The following is a 6000-nucleotide window of genomic DNA, read 5'->3' as shown; positions in this document are numbered from 1 at the left end:
TCTATAGATTCAATTCAATTCCTATCAAGATACCAATGGTGTATCACAGAACTAGAGTAAATATTCCAAAAATTTTATATGGAACCACAAAAGACCCCAAATAGCCACAGCAATCTTGAGAAAGAAGAACAGTTTTAGGAGTCATGCTACCTGATAGCAAACTATATTACAAGGCCATAGTAATCAAGGCAACATGGTACTAGCATAAAAACAGACATCGAGATAAATGGAACAGAATAGAGAGCCCAGAAATAAAACCATGCCTTTATGGTCAATTAATATTTGACAAAGGAGGCAATAACATACAATGGGGTAAAGATAGTCTATTCAATGAATAGTGTTGGGAAAGTTGGACAGACACATGAAAAAACAACAACAAAGAATCTAGACCACCTTCTTACACCATACACAAGAATAAATTCAAAATGGATTAAAGATTTAAATGTTAGACTTGAAACCATAAAAATTCTAGAAGACTACATAGGCAGTAAAATCTCAGACATTTCTAGTAACAATGTTTGGTTTGGTTTGGTTTTTTGATATATCTCCTCAGGCAAGGGAAACAAAAGAAAAAATAAGCAAATGGGACTACATCAAACTAAAATGTTTTTGCACAGCAAAGGAAAGCATCAACAAAATGAATAGACAATCCACTGAATGGGAGAAAATATTCACCAATGATACCTATGGTAAGGGGTTAATATCCAAACTTTATAAAGAACTTATAAAACTCAACACCAAAAAAGAAAAGGTCGCCCTGGCTGGTTTGGTTCAATGGATAGAGCGTCGGCCTGGGGACTGAAGGGTCCCAGGTTCGATTCCGGTCAAGGGCATGTACCTTGGTTGCGGGCACATCCCCAGTAGGGGGTGTGCAGGAGGCAGCTGATTGATGCTTCTCTCTCATCGATGTTTCTAACTCTCTATCCCTTTCCCTTCCTTTCTGTAAAAAATCATTAAAATATATTTTTTTTTAAAAGAAAAGATCTCTTCTTCTAGTTTCTAGGTCATGGAAAATGGATATGTCCTCTCTTGGGCTCAACCTTGAGGTCTCTTAGGTCTTCCTCAGTAGATGCCCGCATGATCTCCCAAACACACTGCCCCCTGGGTCCTTTGGAGAGGGCCTCTCTCATCCTTCATGGTCTAATTTCTGCTCTAGCCTACATTACTTCTAGGTAGGATATAAGGCCGTTGTCTAAACATCTAGGACATGTTTGATATGCTATTATTGTATGTCTTCAAGTAAATATTTGATGTTAAGGGACACGGGCCTGTAGGATAATATTATCAAAATACACACCAGTTAAGGGTCATTGTGGGCCTTTGGGCAGAACTGAGTGGGGGTAATATTGTGAGTTGTTCCAAAGTATTAATAAAGATTATTTAATGAATATAAACAAGTGTTCAGCCTGTGGAATTTATTAAAAGAGATGACTCTTTTTCACTCAGGGATGTCAAGGTTCCTGAAAAAGAATAATACAAGTAATAACATTCTATTAAATCAGTACGATGGTCAGTTAAGTTTGGAAAATTCTACATGCCATGCTCTTTCTTGAGAGCCACAAGGCAGATCTACCTATCAAAGGCTCCGGGATTTCCTGCAGGAAGGGACATGTCTCCATATGACAATTTGGCTTGCTTTCTTTTTGTCCTAATTATTTAAGTAGACCGAATGGTCCTTGAGGGCAAGAATTAAGAGTTTGAACAAATGCACATCAGCATTCAGCCTACATTCAAAATTCTGAGAGGTTAACCCTAGCTGTCCCCAGCCTCCCTGGAGTGTCCAAGATACTCTCCTCTCCCAAACAGGTCCCCTTGTAAGTGAAATCTTAAGACATGACCCCTTGTTCTCTCGTGTGCTGACATCCTCCAGTGGACTTCAGAATGAGCAGCCAGGCTCTGCTTTTCAGTCTGGGAAAGTTTGAAAGAAAAGCTATTTCAAGAAAGAGGCCAGTCAAGATGCCTTCAGAAGATGGGTTACCATGGAGACAAGATAAGACTTTGTCATTTTGAAAACTAATGACAGTTTTTTCCCTATAGGAAAACAATTCAGTGAGTAGAAAAGGTAGCTCTGACCCAGGCTTTTGTCAGCTACAGTTTTTTATCCCCACGGGTGTTGTTCCTCATGTAAGACAATGCTGCATATTTGTTGGACCCAGTGCTAGGAGGAATCAAGTAAAAAGGCTGGGGGTTGGGATACATGGAATAACTGCTATCCAGATGTACCTGGTGTCCCCAGGAAGGTCACATGACTTCCTTTAGGTCTCAGTTTCGCCATTAACTAAATGTGTGGCTGAAAATTAGGAGCAGGAGCCTGACATGCTCACAGAAATGCTGCATCATTCAGTTATAATCCCAGTAGGGTTATTTTCCCTTCCAAGCTGATTTTAAAAAGGAAATGGAAAATCAAAGGGCCTAGAATATCAAAGCAATCTTGAAAGAGAAAGACAAAGTTAAGAACTTACCCTACACAACTTCATGACTAACTATGAAGCTACGATAATCAAGGTCAGGTGCTACTGACAAAAGGATTGACAAAGCGATCTATGGAATAGAAGAAAGAGCCCAGAAATAGACTCTCACTTATATTGTTATTTAATTTTCAACAAAGACAGGAAAGCAATTCAATGGTAAATGGAAAGTCTTTTCAATAAATAGTCCTGGAACAACTGGACAGGTATATGGAAAAAGACATCAAATTCTCCCTCAGACCTTATGAAAAAAATTAATTCCAGATTAATTATAGACCAAAAATGTAAAAACTAAAACCATAAAGCTTCTTAAGGAAAATGTCCCAACAGCATAGAAAACTTTGTTCTGTGCGTGTTCACTGAAGACCTCCCTGAGCCGTGTCCGCTTGCTCCTCCTGTCCTTGATGCGCCCCAGGCCATCACGAGGGCATCTACAGTGGTTTGTGTTATTGGGAAAAGTTTTCTTGATATGAAAGTGTAATAGTCCATTCTTTGAACCACATCAAAATGCCTCAGGATAGATGTGGCTTTACCTGACTGTCCATCGCTCATAAAATGAGGGGCCTATCCATTATGTGATCTCCTGGGCTCTTTCTGGCTATAAATGTTCTGTGTCTATTAAATGATGGAGGGAAGTGATGACTCCCAGGCAAAACGCTCAAGATCTATAAACAAATGGCCCAAACTCTAGTCTGAGACTGAGGTTTTTGAGCGACTGTAGGCCTAGCCAATCATGTGGCCACAGAGGAACACAGGAGAAGGGGTACTGGGGCTGCTTCCTTAATAAGATGCTGGCTCATGTACCACCATCTCAGGGAAACACTTCTGGAGAACCCAACCCAGGATACCCGCCCCATGCTAGGCACAGTGGGGAGGAATAGAAAACCCAGTCCTTCAGTGTGACTGACCCCACACAAAGCAATTAAGAACAAATATTTCTTAGACAGTAGCAAGTGGTAAAAATACTGTGGCCCAATTATACCCCATTTATAGCATTGAATGCTTGTCATGGTGCCAGCACAGTGTAACATTAATGTGAATGGAAAGGAAGGGTGACTAGAGAGATAAGGGAAACCACTTCCTGAAGAGGTGGCTTCTGAGGTGTGGATAGAACTGGCAGGTGTAATGTTGGTAATAACATTGAACCCAGACTGCATCCCTCTGTCTTTTGATCTAGAACTCTGCTCAGAAGCAGGTTGAGAGGCTGAGAGGGACACTTCCCCCAGGGATCTGCCTACCCTTTTCACGGTGCCTTATTCAGGATGGGAGTAGCCTGCCACAGTTCTGTTTCTTGTGAATTATTTGTGTCCAGACAAGAGTCTGTTCACTTTGATCATCAGCTTTCCCCCAGTATGTTGTGGTTTAAATTCCCTTTGGGGGATAGGACATGACATGAGACATGTTACCTAGGGAAGTGTGAAAAATGCCTCCAGTTTTCAGCTTCTGAGGAAATAAGCAAATCTTGCTTTTAATTCCTTGGGCCCTGATTAACTGATGCCCTTGTTCATTCATTCAGCAATTATTATTGACCACCTACTATGTGGCCGACAATGACCTAACCTCTAAAAGCTCAACTTCTAATAAAGGAACAGACACACAGAATTCTAATCTCGTGTGATTAGCGCAATGATAGAGACATGCCTGGGACTCATGGGAGTACAGACAAGGCGATCCTAACTCACCACTCAGTCAAGGCCAACAATTCAAGGGCATTCTTTGTGTGGCCATGCCTTGTCTTGCTACACAGTTGACTGATTCTAGTTGATATCATGGCTTGTAAAATCATCATTTACTATACGGAAAATCTCTTATAGCCTGCGTTTACAAGGATAAAGGGAATGAAATATTATTTAAGCATATATATATATATATATATATATATATATATATATATATATGCTTTCAAGGAGTGGATTTAGCTTGGCCAGTGTTGCTCAGTGGTTGAGCATCGACCCATGAACCAGGAGGTCCCGGTCAGGGCTCATGCTGAGGATGTGTACTTGATCCCCAGCATGCAGGGGACAGCCAATAGATGATTCTCTCTCACCATTGATGTTTCTATCTTTCTCTCCTTTCCCTTCAGTTCTCTGAAATCAATAAAAACACATTTTAAAAAAACACTGGAGCATATTTATGCTCTGTGTGTGCCCTGTTGTTTTGATCCCAACATAAAAACAAAATGTCAGCTGGCACACACACAGGTGAGAGAAATTCACCTCTCTCATGATACCTAAGATGACACTTAGTAAAACCTCATTCTACTCCCTTTATGAGCATCATATTTATGACTAACTTTGCATCTGGTTTTATTAACTTCTTGGTAGTTGTGTGTCTTTTTTTGTATCTAGGATGCAACTTTGAATGTTGCTTCTTGTAGGTTTGATCTCTTCTTTACATTTAGAAAAAAAACCCACCTAATATCATCTTGAAAATGTTATTTTGTACTTTTTCTGGTTAGGGATATGAGATTTTTTTAGTTTACTGGGGAGGTAACTGTGCTATATTTGAAAATCCCATAAATGTTTAAACACCTTCATGTACTGCTTATTAGAATGAATTTGAGGAAGTTAAATCAGTAGAGTGGAGTCAGAGAATAGATGTGGAGAGTTGCGAATATTAAGGGTTCAGAGATGATTCTTGCATTTCTCATTTGTTGAACGAATGTAATGAAGCCTCCAATTGAGATAGACACTCTAGAACAGCGGTTCTCAATCTGTGGGTCGCGACCCCTTTGGGGGTCGAATGACCCTTTCACAGGGGTCACCTAAGACCATCAGAAAACACATATATAATTACATATTGTTTTTGTGATTAATCACTATGCTTTAATTATGTTCAATTTGTAACAATGAAAATACATCCTGCATATCAAATATTTACATTACGATTCATAACAGTAGCAAAACTACAGTTATGAAGTAGCAACAAAAATAATTTTATGATTGGGGGTCACCACAACATGAGGAACTGTATTAAAGGGTCGCGGCATTAGGAAGGTTGAGAACCACTGCTCTAGAACAAGGAGCAGTTTGGCTGGAGGGAAGAGTAGAACCATTTCAAATCTGTGAATTCAAGGTGCTCATGGGACATCCAAGTGGAAATGTTCAGTGACTGTGAGTCTGCTGTGAGTTGATGAGGGTTTGGACTGGAGAGATGAATCTGGGCATTATCAGTAAATGGGAAGCAGTTGAAACTGAAAAAGGATAAGATCATTGCAGATCAAGAGCAGTGGGTATAGATTGATCTTCAAGGGGCAGGCAGGAGAAGAGTAGCCCCCAAAGCAGAGAAGGCAGGGCCAGAAAGATAGCAGAGGAGTGCAGTGATATGTAAGGGAAAGGAACAGAGCATTTCAGGGAGGAGGAAGTGCTAAAGAAGTGAAGAAATCCAGAAAGATTAGGACTGAACACAGAATAGAGATAACATGTAACTTTTGTGGGAGGATAATTGGGGTAAGTCTGGCTCTGTTTTGTGGGTAAAGCAGCAACAAGTCTTTTGGGAGGTGTAGATGAGTAAAAAAAGAGGGAGGTTACTG

Source organism: Myotis nattereri, assembly GCF_964212035.1.
Source record: "Myotis nattereri genome assembly, chromosome: 8".
Taxonomy (NCBI): domain Eukaryota; kingdom Metazoa; phylum Chordata; class Mammalia; order Chiroptera; family Vespertilionidae; genus Myotis; species Myotis nattereri.
This window is presented reverse-complemented; position numbering follows the sequence as displayed.